Here is a 14,202-nt window from a genome sequence, read left to right on the forward strand (position 1 = left end):
AAATAAGAATAAATTACGTCTTTGCGTGAAAGACCTTGGACTGGCTAAGCCTTCTTGGGAGGGCTGTGTTTATTTGCTACATTTTGCTAGAACTACAAATCTAGGTTTTTTTTTGTTTTTTTTTTTAAGCAAAACTCCTTGACAATGTATTTAAAAGTTTGTTTGACTCATGGTTGCTTTTAAAACCTACCATAGTTACAACAGCTGATGCATTGACTATTCAAAAGCCCTTAGAAAAGGCTAAAAGCCTCCTTTACCATTGTTGTGGTGCCTGAATAGGACAGTAACCCTAGATAGTAATTACATGACACAAATTACGCCAAAATATGCTGCTGCCTATGCTTGCCCTTTTAACTGATGTTGAAGTCTAGATATTAAAACATCAGGATTCAGGGCCAAGGGGGTTAACCCTAGGATTTATTTTAAGAGAGAAAATAGGACAAAGAGAATACAGAGTGATATATGGCCTTTGCTCAAATACCACAAGCCAAAGCAATATGTTACATAGTGTAGAAGACAGTTGATCTGATCCAAGGAAGCTGAGGAATGGACGACTGATTTTGACACATGAACTTTCAAGCCAAAAATCAATGAACTTAGAGATGATGGGGAGACAGAGGAGGATTTTAGAGGCAATTAGAAAACAGAACAAAATTCAAGAACAGGAAGTCATCTGGTCATTTCTATTTCAGCCATTTTGGGTGGAGGGACTGAATCATGATTTATGCAGCTGAAGAAGGCAGAAGATGAGGAGGATTAGAATAAGGCTATACAAGAGGGAAGAAATCACTTCTGCATCAGGCTCCTATTTCCTTACTTGGACAACCCCATTTTCCATTAGACTGTCACTTAGTTTCTATCTCATCACCTCCTTTGTCTCGTGAAATATTAGCTGTCTTTCCCCCAGAGGTCTCTACGAGTCGTCATTCCAGGTAAAATAAGGAAGGCAGATTTCAGTCCTTCTTTCTTTGTACCAGACCTTTTTATCTGGGGGAAGGCTGGAATTCAAGTTTGGAACGTGTAGCTGAAGTAGGTTAATCCTAAATATAAAAGGTCCCTCAGCTCTTCACAGACTCCATTAGATTCAGTTCAGCTACATTTGAGTTCTAAGAATTTCATAATTTGGTACCTTTTGGATGTAATTTACTGTCCCAAGACACAATTCATTGTCTGGGGTATATGACTTCATCCATATTGATAAATATATTACATAGTGAGCATCAAAGGCCTTATGGTTAGTGAAAAGAAAATCACTGGAGAATGAGCATCTGTGACGGCTGCCAAAAGGATTATATTTTTGTTAGACAAGAGGGCCAAAAAATTTTTTGCTACAATAGGTATGATATTTGGGAACAGACCTTGAAAATGCGTTGAGATACTGGGATTAAAATAATACCCTGCTCATAAAATTTGCATTCATATTGTGCCCCCCCCCCCCCCCCCCCCTTAGATGCTGCAGCACAGCTTTTTTTCATTGTATGTTTTATGATCGGGTTTTATGATAAGTTTTCTGTGTTCCCCATTCAAACAAAATAGCTAAAACTATCTGTATTGCAGGATAATAAAATTGCTACTTAACAAATGTAACTAATTTCATATTGCTAAAATACCAAAAAGAATGGTCATTGAGACCAGACTCTGAGAAACTGTTACCTGTGCCAATAAGGCTTTCTTTACATAGACTTTGATGAGGTAATGCATGTGATGTGGTATTATTGCAGAGAGGAAATGCAGTTATTTAGTCAGAATTTCTGGAAACAAAGCATCTCACTTTTGAAATCATCCTTGTGTTTTAAAACTCTACATTCTGATTTCACTTCTTTAACATTTCCAAGTTGTATCCTGTTCCTCACTGTCTCTGAATGTGGAGGTTTGTTTTCTGCAAGGGTGCTTTAAAGTGGTATTGGTATACCTGTATACTTTCGTCACAATCTTTCAATAAATTAACATGTGTATTTAATTATACACAGGTTAAATAATTCTCTTTTTAAGTTCTTTGGGTCAGAGACTTTGTAAGAGTATCTCAGAGATACAGTGGCTGGCACCTAGTTCTTGTTAGAAAGTTGAAAGTTAGACTTCTGACTGCCACTTTCCAACTTTCCTGCTACAGAAGGCATCGCTATGGCTTGTGACGACTTCAGGGTTGACCATTACTAAATAGGGTACAGCAGAATTACCTAGCCATGCTCTCTTTTGTATGTAAACTTTACGAAAATCTTTTAAACATCAAGTGAGTTTATATTCTCATAGGTGATGGGTCCACGTTTTTTTTTTCTTTTTTCCCTAACCTGACCAGTTTTCACAGGAGCGTGGTGGTTTTGATCAGTGTTTCCTGTTTAAGGCATTAGACCTAGAAACTTGGTACACAGTTCTCAAATCTGTTGTGTTGTTCCTTTATGACTGTAACTGCTCTGTGCATGAGCTTCTTTTCTGTAAAATAGAAATAGTACCACCTCTCCACTTGTCTTTTAAAATTTGTTTAGACCTTAAAATATCTGGAAGAAGAAATAGACTGCATGACTGCAATATTGCTTGCTAGTAGTATCTTGACTGTGTGACATATATGGTGAATACCATACTTCCTTACGTATGAATTATTTGGACTTGATGTGTTCTGTTTATGATGTTCTATATACTGGTTTATAAGGTAAATAGGAAATGAATGTCACTGTCAGAGGAACCATATCAGAAAGTTCTGTCAAATGGAACTATTGGGTACTGCAACTGGAAGACAAGTAGTAGTTTGTTACTACGGATGCTAGTATCTGATGCAAAAAGCTGATCCTCTTGACTTCAAGGCAAAAATCCCACTCACCTCAGTAAAACTGATCTTTTACCCCAAAACATAATTATAAGTTAGTTAAGGAGCAAATCAAAACTTTATGGTAAAGTTACTTTGCACAAGATGCGGAAATAAATGCCCTTCTCTATGCAGAGGAGAGAGGACAGGAGGCAATGGGCACAAAGTGGAGCACAGGAAGTTCCACCTCAACATGAGGAAAAACTTCTTTCCATTAAGGGTGACAGAGCACTGGAACAGGCTGCCCAGGCAGGCTGTGGAGCCTCCTTCCCTGGAGATATTCAAAACCCGCCTGGACACAGTCCTGTGCAATCTGCTCTAGGTGAACCTGCTTTAGCAGATGGGTTGGACTAGATGATCTCCAGAGGTCCCTTCCAACCCCTGCCATTCTGTGATTCTGTGATTCAACTTGCATAGCATAAACCAATTGAACTGAATAAAAATACATGGCTGGGTCGTGCTTATTTTATGCGTGATTCAGTGTACTTTCCATCTGCAAGTTATAAGGTGCTTATTGTTAGTGCCTGCTGAGGTAAGTTGGATGTAGAAGGATGCTGAAACTAGAAACATCATACTGGCTTACAGAAAGATGGGTAGATATTTTTTTGCGGGGGGGGGGGGGCGGGGGGGGGGGATAATTTGTTTCCCACTGTAGAGCTGAGGGGCTGACACATCCACAAGGGTGATAATTCCTCAGTCAGTTGCTCTGTAGTCATGAGCCTGCTTTCAGGGTCACTTACTGTTGATTGGGATGTAGGGTGATTGTTCTACAGTCTCCAGTATATAGTGTGAGCCCGTCGGCTTCCTGCCAGTCTTGCTCATGTACCAAGCAAAAGGTGAAATCGTGTGTCAAGTGTAGTTGACAGCAAAACCTTATTTCAGTAGTGACATAATTTTGCACCCGGCTGAATGCAATGGGACATAGCCCCATGATTGAAACCAAGTATATTCATCAGTCTTCGTAATGGCACTTAGTGCAGTTATATTCTTGAGGCATTTAACTTTTGCCTTCAAGTTTCACTGTTTAAAAGTGTAAAACTAATCCCTATCAATATTGGAATTTTTCAGCAAAGTAAACTATTCTAGTAACTATGCAAAGAGAAGCATACATATAGGTCACATGCGATCAGTGCCAGCTTTGTGCTGGAATGACCCAGAATACCATGCCAGAATCTGTTGCAGGTGTGAGTGAAGCTTCACTCCCTCCCTGTCTATATGTGAGGCTTTTGGAGCCTCTTTCCAGCATCTGTTCCATAGAGGTGGTTCTCTGTGTACTATATGTAATTATAGACATATAAATGGCAAGTGTTTCAAGTGGAAGCCATTTTTGAGGTACGTGGCTGTACGGAGCAAAGTATGGTGGTGATGTCAGTGGCTCGTGACTAGCTTTCACAGGTACTGTTGTAGCATTTGGGACACTAAGAGTACCTCTGTGTGTATGATGTATGCCTGCCCACTGGGCATATACAAATAAATATTAAACAAAAGAAGCCACTTCTAAATGAATTGTGGTTTCAATCTGCAGTTAATGCTTCTGGTGCATTCCTGTATTTTTGCTCAACTCCGCTGGGTTCAATGGGGAGGGGACGTTCAATGCTTGATCCGTGTGAGGTCAAGAAACCGGATTTCTGTGGAATTCTATACAAGTCTTTTCAAGTAGATTCTCTCGCACCTACCTCTGTGCACAGCAAAAAGTCTGCAGAAACCCCAAGCTAGACATAAAATAAACACTTTATACATCCTGTAAAACAAAGGATGTGAAACAAAGGTTGGGGCCTGTGATGTCACCACCAGCAGCACAGCTTTCCTTTACGTGTTTTTTCAGTTCCAAAAATGTGTGCTCAAAAAAAAAAAAAAAAAAAGATAAACTGTTGAAAGCCACTCTTCTGTTGCTCTGCATGCCTTTTTTTCTTCTGCTTGACAACCTCCACACCTGCTGTTCTGACTACTAAAAATTGTCCTTTCTTTTGTCCTGCAAGTATTTCTGCCTGAGAGGAGAGGACAAAGGATTCACTAGCATTTTTCTTGTTTCTGCTGCCTTGTCACTTTCAAAATGAAGTTCTTATTAACAATTCAGTGTTCTTGGGGCTCCAAAAAATTAGGTTTTTTAATTAGAATGGCTATGAGCTGGGATGGTTGCAGTAGCACAGGCATGTACTGCTCCTAAAACCAGCTTTTAAATCTATTCTTTAAGTGTATAGCAGTGAAAAATGGCATTTTCTGTTGCAGTGTGACTGGTGTGTTTAACGGGAATGAGGCAAAAGAACAAGTGAAAGGAAGTTACTCCCATCTTCTACCATACAATTTTTCTCTCCAACATTTGTTGGTTCAAAGCTCCCACACAGTTTCATTTTTCCTTAGCTGGTGCAGTGACAGCTGCTTATCCTGTTCTAGTTTGCTTTAAGAACAGCCTTCATTTCATAGTGAAACATTTGAATATACCATCACAGATGTTTTAAGGAGGAAGGATGGTTCTTTCTCAGTTTACTCTGATGGATGTTTTTCACCATTATCTTTAATGAGAGGGTGAGCAAAATTTGGCCAAAATGTTTCCTGGAATCCAAAGAGTTATTTGTCTCTTAAGGGAACACTGATGGCTAGTTTCAGATTTCAAAAGTGAAAAAGTCTTGCCCTCTGAAGAAATTCATGCGAGAGCCAGCCAATCCCAGAAACACCACCACCACCACTACACACACAGACGATTAAGTGCAGAATTTTGCCAGTTGACCCCGGGTGACTCCTTGGACCACTTTATTTCTCGTAAGCCTTGGTGTTGGCAGCAACACTACTCTGTAGTATAGAGACATCTGAGCTGGTTCTATATGAACCAACTTAAATACTGGAAGCAACCTATATTTCTTCACAAGGCGGACGAGCCTACGCATAGGTCGGTACTAGGACAGCTGGTGTGCTTTCAGTTCACATTTAGACCTGGCTTGCAGTGCACGTTGAGATGTTTTCCTTAGGAAAGCTGGAATAATACCGCCATAATACTTGTAGTGCAGATCCATCTATGTCAGATAAGCTACAGACTGTGTTGGCGTAGTAAAATGATCCTCATGAGGGAAAAATAAAGTATTTTTGCTGGTTTAACCACAACTGGCAGCTTCTTCCAGCACTGCTACATTAATCAGGGGTTGCACCCTTTCCTGACTTAGGTAACTGTGCCAGCAAAACTAGCTGGTTTTCCCATTGCAGTGTGTCCTGGTTTTAAAGTGTGTTAAATAGCATTTTTGAGCAGGAACAGAAGTTATTATTTCAATACTTACTGGCCAGAAAACCATTTTAGACCCTTTTAGAAAACACTAGCTCTAGTGCTGTAAGACAGGGCATGCTTGTGGTCATAAATTTGCAAGGATTGATGCCCAGTGGTTAGCCAGAGTTAAAGTACAGCTTGGTACCAATACAGGGGTTTGGAATGTTAGTTTGTAAAGGAATGGAGTAAGAATTCATATTTCTAAAAGGAAACATCCTTTCTAAAGTTGATAGGAAGAGGAAAGAAGTATTAATGAGAATTCTGAATTCCTTTGAATTTGACATGTTTAAATTAATCTTTTTTGCTGAGTACACTTTAAATTTTACTTAACTTATTCCTCATATTTTTTTCACTTTTGTGCAAAATAATTTTTGAGACTGTTTTACAGACCCAGAGTGACAGAAGGTTGGAAAACAATCTGTTTAGGTACAGATAATGATTAACGATGTTCAAGGGCGTGAGAATGAAATAAAATTTAGATGTCAACAGACTTTTTACAGGAAGGTTTATTTTTCAGAAGAGGCCATTTTGAAAGGAAAACGTATCAGAAGTGTTCCCACAGAGACTGTAGGTAGTTCTTAAATTCTGTATATATACAGCTGACAACATAGTGGTGAAACAGAAGATTTACTCGCACTTATTTTTCCCCTAGATAAGTTGTTTATATATTACTTTTTTTTCTCAAATGGATAATAAAAATACACTAGCCAGGTTTACTGCCACATTTATAGATACACATATTCTCATGATTTAGAGCTATGCTGTAATATAGAGATGAATGATATTTGTCTATCTGTTAAAAGTGGGAGATTTTGAAAACATGCCTGTTATAAAATGTCTAATCTTACCTTTATAGCTTCTTTTATTTCTCAATAACATCTTTAAAATTACATGGGCAAACTGTGCCGAATGAACTAGTAGAATTTACCTTATTGAGACTTGGAAATTGTAGTATTGTACATTAAAGTACATTTGCTTTGGTTCTGTACTGAAAGTAGCTCAGAAACACAACTTAAGTTTCCCTAGAGAAGAGCTTTGCATTTCTTAAAAGATGAAATTATAATAAGAGAGATTTGTAATCACTTTAAAATTAATCCTGTCCTGCTCTCAAGGTCTCTTAGAAAATTATTGCAAAACGATGTATGTTTCCTTATCATTCCTGCCTGCCTCATGGGAGACCAAAAGAATTCATAATTTCAGACTCAAAATTCAGTTGTTTCAGGTTACTTCGTGCCATGAGTAGGCCAGGCTTGATAGTTTCATCTTACTAGATTTCTTTATTAATTCATTAATGAAGCACACGCTTCAACTCACACAGCTGGCTAATCTTAGAAGTTGGTTGCACAAAATCACTCAGCTGCCTCGTTTTGCTCAATAGTCCAGGTATACAGCTGAACTGAGTTTGGTTCAGATGTGTACCTGGATTATTGAAATAAAACTGATTACCTTGATTATTGAAATAAGGATTCTGGGTGACTACAACAATCTTTCAGCTGCTTACAATTATGCTGATAAAGTACATGCAAATGAGAATATGTGAATATTTCAGTCTCTTAACAAAACTAAGTGGTATTCAGAGCATTAGGGAACATTGCAGCTCTTGGCTGGAGAAGGTACTTTGCTTATGAGAAGTGAGAAAGTTGCCGCTAACTTGTGGCTGAAGTTAGTTATCAGTGTCAGTAAATCATCGTGACTGCAGCTGTTAGTTTTACATAGCTGACTGTCTCCCCAAAGTAATTAGGTATTTTTCCCCAAAATGAGATCTAATGTGTACAGTGAAGGGCCAGTTGTAGGACAGACAACAATTTAAAATTTTCTGACCTTCATCAGCAATAAATCCAGGAAATCAAATATTTATCCTACCAAATGTAGATCCGTAATAAATTGCACCAAGAAATTGATTTGCTAAAGTTTGTTTGCGCTACATCTACATTATATCTTCAAAACCTTTAGTTTTGCTATGGAGACAGTGAGGAATTTGGCTATGTGTAAAGATTTTTTGTTCTCTTAATTTTTTTTTAATCAGTTAAATTTTGCGATGAGAAGGTCTGAATGTACCACTGATTCTCTAAAATTAATTCTTTTGCAATAAAGCAATCCTCTAAATACTGCACAATGTACTGTGTAGTCAGGGTAGGAACTGCTAAAATCTGTTTCCAGCTTGCGCGTGTATGATGTGTCTTTCAGGCTGTAGGTGTAGGACAGGTCACAATGGCTGACTAAATGTGTTGGTGAAAAGGGGAAGGGGTAAAAGAGGCAGGAGATGAATGAGCGATATTGACAGTTGTAGCATGTACAGGTTTCTTGGTCTTGTCCTATTAATAACAGCTATAGACTGTGCTTGAAGTTCACAAGATGATTTTCAGGCTGTACTTAATAGCTTTTTGTTTTTACAACTCATGCATGTTGTCTCTTCATAACTGTTCGGAGCATATCTGGGGGAAATAATAAACATGGGGGGGTGAAATAAAACAAAGTAGTTCATATTTTCAATTTTAAAAATAAGGGGGAAGAATTTCATGACCAAGTTAGTGTAATATAAATTTACTAATCTTTAGCAGTACTAAAACCCTAACTGCAATGCTTTATCTGCACTCGTGTAGATACTCACACATGCTTAACTTCAAGCATATGTGTAGTAAGATGTTTTTAGGAAAAAGACATAGAGTGATGTTAATACTGCACTGTAATCCGAAAGGTTTTCTACCAGTAGTTCCTTTTCATAGGTTGTTTCAATTGTTTAAAGTAAGACAACTGTCAACTGAAATCTAGAATCTGTTTTTCATAAACATTTTCTTGACATTATTGCAGTGTGAAACCTCATATTTTCTTAATAATCAGGTTTTCTTTCATGACAGTTACACTGCTGCCTTTGTAATAAGACTGTAGTTTCGTTGTAATAGCATTCATGAACTCCTACTAGATGCATTTTTAAGCCCATTTTAACATGAGAAGTGAACATATCTGGACTAGACATTAGGTTCGGATGACAGCCTTCTCTTTTCCGTCTAATTTTAAACAGCTTTCTCAACCACTGTGGTTGTCTCGGCCGCATTATTCATGCCCTTACTGCTGCCACAACAAGCAGTGTTGTCTGTTGTCTTCAGATGAGCAAACCATTTGAGAGGAAGCCATTTCCCTGCTGGTGATCTTTCTTGTCCCAACAATGTAGGAAGTGCAGCAAAGCTAATATGTGTCAGAGGTTAGTGAGGGTGTTTTCGAGGAGGAGATTAGGGAATAAGAGATAATGGAAATCAGAGCTTTTCTAGGTGTCATTTAATCATAACTGTGAAGGATGACCATGTCCCGAGAGACTGGAGGAAGAAGTAGAGGAAAGTCTGTCACTGCAACTGCTGCTGTGGCATGATTTCCCAGGGCCAGGTCCCTGGTGCTCACTAATATTGGAAGGCCTGCTGGACATTAGTGTGAAAAGAGGGAGTCATCCTCAGTTATGTCACATTGATGGTATGTTTTTTCCTATGTAGTTATGTCTGTGTATAGGTGCATCTATCTTGGTATAACAACGATACACCTATGTGTCTTTGATTAACTGTGAGAATTAGCAGAAGCTCTGTGGCTCTCTGCACTTTTGTAATGCTGTAGTTTTATTTACCTTGATGAGTTGACAGCTATTGGGGTATGACCTTCTGGGGTCTAAGAAAATATAAACAACTGAAACCAAAATGACACTAAAGTTACATGCACAACCTTGCCATAAAGTGTAGAGCCAGATTTAAGAGGAGATATAAGAAGTATAGCAAATAGTTTTTTTCAAGAATGATTGTAAGAAGTGGAAGTTGTTAGCCTAAGAAAAGGCTAAGTGACAGTATGGTGGCACTTTTTGTATGTATAAGATGGAAAGGCAGGTGTAACCAATGTATCTGTAGGTAAGTCATTCTCCAGCTCCACTGGGGATGGGGTGGGCTTGAATCAAAGCAAAGGAGCTGCAAGTTAGACCCAGGAAAACCTTTCTAGCCATGACATTAGAGAAACACTGGAAGGGAATTGCCTGAGAAGGCTGGAAAACCCCTCTGGTAGTGGAGATTCCATGAACTTCTGCTAAGAATGGTTTAGATCTACTTAATGCTGTGACAGAAAGATGGATTAAACAATCTCTTGAATCGCCTTATTTTCTGTTATTCTATACAGAGTGCTAACTTGTGAGGCAATGCTGATGTATTTAATAATTCTCTTGCTAGCTCCTTTCGTTCTTTCTAATAACCAAAAAATGCAAAATGCACAATGTTTTTCAAACATCTCTTCTAAACCTTCTAAAAAAACCTTCTAAACATAGCTTTTCTTCTCCTTCAAAGTGAGGAGAAAATTATTTCTGCATAAAAACCTTGCCACATGAAATGGTTATTTCTCTTGGCAGCTTTTCTTTCCAATGATTCACTGATTCCCTTCAAGAAAAGGCAGCTAGATCAAACTATAAGGATAACCAAAGCAATGTCCGTAGTAGCAGAGTTAAGAGCTAAAATGTCATGGTGTGTAAGTAAAAAGTAAAATCTGGTGTAATGATCTGATACATATATCTGATCCCTGCACCTGAAGTCCTTGATGAGGAGGGAGGTTAAAGGCAAATGAGTTCAGTTTCTGTAGTGGTGGTGAAATTAGAAGTTACAGTACAATTGAAAGCTCTTTGTTGGCAGAAACAAAAAGTCACCCACCTGCTGTGTCTCATATTAATGTCTTGTTCTCCTTGATCGTAGCATTACAGCACCTTTCCTTAGAATGTTGCTCTCTTTGAATCATTCATTGTTGCATCTTCTGCAAGGGAAAGCAATATTCCCAACATAATCCTTATTCTGTGAAAAGATAGCAAAGCTCTTTTAACTCATGTTAAAAAAACATGTGAAAGGACCATTTCTTTCATAGTAGACGTGTTGAAAGACAGAGTGAAAAAAAGCCTCTAAAACTGTGATTTCTCAACCATTTCGGCAGTCCACTTTATGATGTAGCTGCAGAGATACTTGTGATTCCTAGCAGAAGGGAGGAGGTAGTGTGAGGCTAGGAATCTCAAAGGATATGGAAAAGGATAGGCATTCTCCTTCTCTCCACAGTGACCACAAGTAAGTGTAAAATGGTGCATTAGATCACCCTTCTAATCACTGATTTGCAGAACTAGAGAGAAAACCTAATCTCTTAGCCTCCAGGCCATCAAATTTTATTTTAAAAAGCTAAAACAGAAAAACCACGAGAAACTACAACCAAATCTACCTTTCCTCTTTCCTTCAGATGTAATTCTCTAGTTTTAAATTGCCCTGTTAGTCTTTACTAATAATAATCATAAAAAATTACTCAGCTTGATCACTGTGAATTACCAGTGATTATTCTATTGTCTCTGTTTTGTGGTCTAAGATTAGCAAATACTTTGTACAATCTAGGCGCTTTCTTTTAGCACGCCACCTGTTCTGCTGCCCATGTCTTCCACCTGGCTGATTGATCTCTAATATCTCAGAGACATCCCTGTGATACTGCACTAAATATGATTGCTTTCGTCAGACAACAGCGTGTAAAGAAACCTAACCTTCAAAATGGTCAAGTAGTGAATGGTTAGTTGTATCTCTGTCCTCCTAAGAATGATCATATTCAGTTTAATGATTACTGATGTGGTAGTTATAAAATTGGAGCATTTTCCTGTTGTCACAAATATGTGTATATGAATACATATACACAGATTCTGTCACTCTCCTGGCCTTTGATGTGTGGCTGTAGTGTTCTAGTCTCTCACTCTGATCTTCCCAGCTGGCACTTAATAAGATATAAGCATCACAAGACTTGGATTAAAATGCCAGTTTCATTGTTGCCAGTTCTATTGGACATAATTGCATAAATCATCCCTTCCCTGAAAAGCTTCTAGATTTCTACATATAGTACTGATTAAAAAATTACCAGTAAGGCTGTATGTATTCAATTACTAGCAAGACTGTACTTTTCAAAAAACACACATCTTATTTCCAGTCTAAGTTAGTCTTCCAGAACAGATATGTTGGGTTTTTTAGATCCTCACTGCCTGGTCAAATTGCATGCTACTAAGTGAGATATTTTACAGAAATCTACTATATTATTGCCATCTTTAAGCTACCTTGATCAACAACAAAACTGAGAGAAATAACATTTACTCCCATAAGCCCACAGTGATATGCATTAATTATATTACTTTCATTAATTATTTATTAATTGGATTCTATATTAAACATTCCGTTAATTTTCTCTAGATCCACATCACGCTCACAAGCTTGTAATTACCTGGATTATCTTGTTTACTTCTAAAAATGTCCTTAGGTTTCTTCAGGTCCTCTGAAAGCTGCCATAGTTTCCCCAACAAAATGAAAAAAAGGATATATATGTCCCCCAGCCAGCTCTTCTAAAATAACTGGATACAAATTACACAGAATTGCAAATATCAAATTACGAACCTTAGTATCAACTCATTAATGTCATCCTAAATTATTCTTGATATGGAAATATTTAATAGTCTCTGCTATACCAAACATCTGTCTCTTCCCAGATACACAATAGAAGTGCTTATTGATCTCTTTTTAATTAACTATTACTAATGTGAAGATTTCCCTCTAGTAACGAATCACCCATCAGAATTCCTGCAGCTTTGGTTTACTCAGGAAAAAATCTTATTCTTTTTATTCCTAACAATATTGGCAATAGCTTGTCCTTTGTATGTATTTTTCTTGATTAAACTCCTCCATTCTTAACCTTTGGCTTGTATTTGGTATTATTCTTTTTCATGCAATTCTAACTTTAAGTCTGCTTGGTGTTTTAATTAATACGATATTCCTTCTGAAAAAAGATGGTGGCTTTTTCAAACAGGATTGATGCTTAGAGAAATATTCTTAATTAGCATTCGTAGTTTACTGCACTTTTTTTTTTTTTTTTTTTACCTCATGGTGTTATGGTTTCTAATTGTTTTCCACCTGGAAGAACTGACTTATTTTAAAGCAATAAATGCAGTGGTTTGGATGTTAATCATGCTTGCAGTATAAACTATCATGATTTCTTGTGCAGAATTTACACTGATTTTTTAGGTTTGTGATCTGTGGTTTTTCATATGCTAAGATGGCTTCTTAGAGAATCTGCTTGTGCCAGACACAGCATTTTTAGTTAGTGAGAAATCTTTTGCCTCTAAACACTTTGTAGATAGCACTGTCTCCTCTCCTCTGCCCCCGTACATTACTCAGAATTTAGTTATTCATGATAATGTTGATTTTTTACCCCCTCCCCTTTTGTGATATGCAGGTGCAATTGTCTTGGGATTTTAATTTGATTCAGTAGATTGTAGTAGACACCTATTAGTAAACTACCTAGTATTTATATGTTACAGCACTGATTTCATAAGCATTTGGCATCATGTTGCTCTTGAGCTGTCAGAAACATGCAGTATAATTTTTGACATAAGTTGACATTTTTCTTTCTTTTTTTCTAAGTTGCTTGTTTATAAACACTGTAGAACAATTTTTTTAACAACCCAATAATTAGACTCACCCTCCCAGCTTTCAGTAGCACTATCTAGGCTTCCTGGTTTGTAGCCCAAGCTCCCAGTGTTGTTGTACAAACCAATAAATTACCTCTTTATTATTCTCTAACGTCAACGTGAATTCAGGATGCTGAAGACCTTATACGCCCAGCGTTAGTCTGCATTAGCAGTGACAACAGGATAGGGTAGCAGATGTTCCTTGCACTGGGACAGAGCCTCTGCTAGAGCTGTAGAATGTGCAGCTGGTGATGATGGATCAATGTGGATATAAGATGCATTTGGACTCACCCAGTTGTGGGGCTGTTCTGCAAAAAAACTAGGATAGCCTGTTTATGATGACTGCCAGCCAAACTGCATCACATCTCACCCTCATTTCTAGGAAAACAAGAAATAATAATCCCATGAAATGCTCTTGTTCTAATGAAAAGACATTTTTTGAAATGTTTCCAACCATCTCAGTTGCTCGACCCACTTTCTGACCGACTGCACCCTCTAATGGGGTAAAACAGATTGACTTTCAAAGCAGCCAGTTAATTTTTTTATTGTTTATATCCTTCTAACCCTTATAGGCATAATACAACAGCCCATTCTTTTGACAGTAAAACAAACACAGTTTTGTGAATGTAGATTACAGAGGAGGTGTCAATATCC

This window comes from Leptosomus discolor, chromosome 1 (assembly GCF_034619465.1).
Source record: "Leptosomus discolor isolate bLepDis1 chromosome 1, bLepDis1.hap2, whole genome shotgun sequence".
In the NCBI taxonomy this organism is placed as follows: domain Eukaryota; kingdom Metazoa; phylum Chordata; class Aves; order Leptosomiformes; family Leptosomidae; genus Leptosomus; species Leptosomus discolor.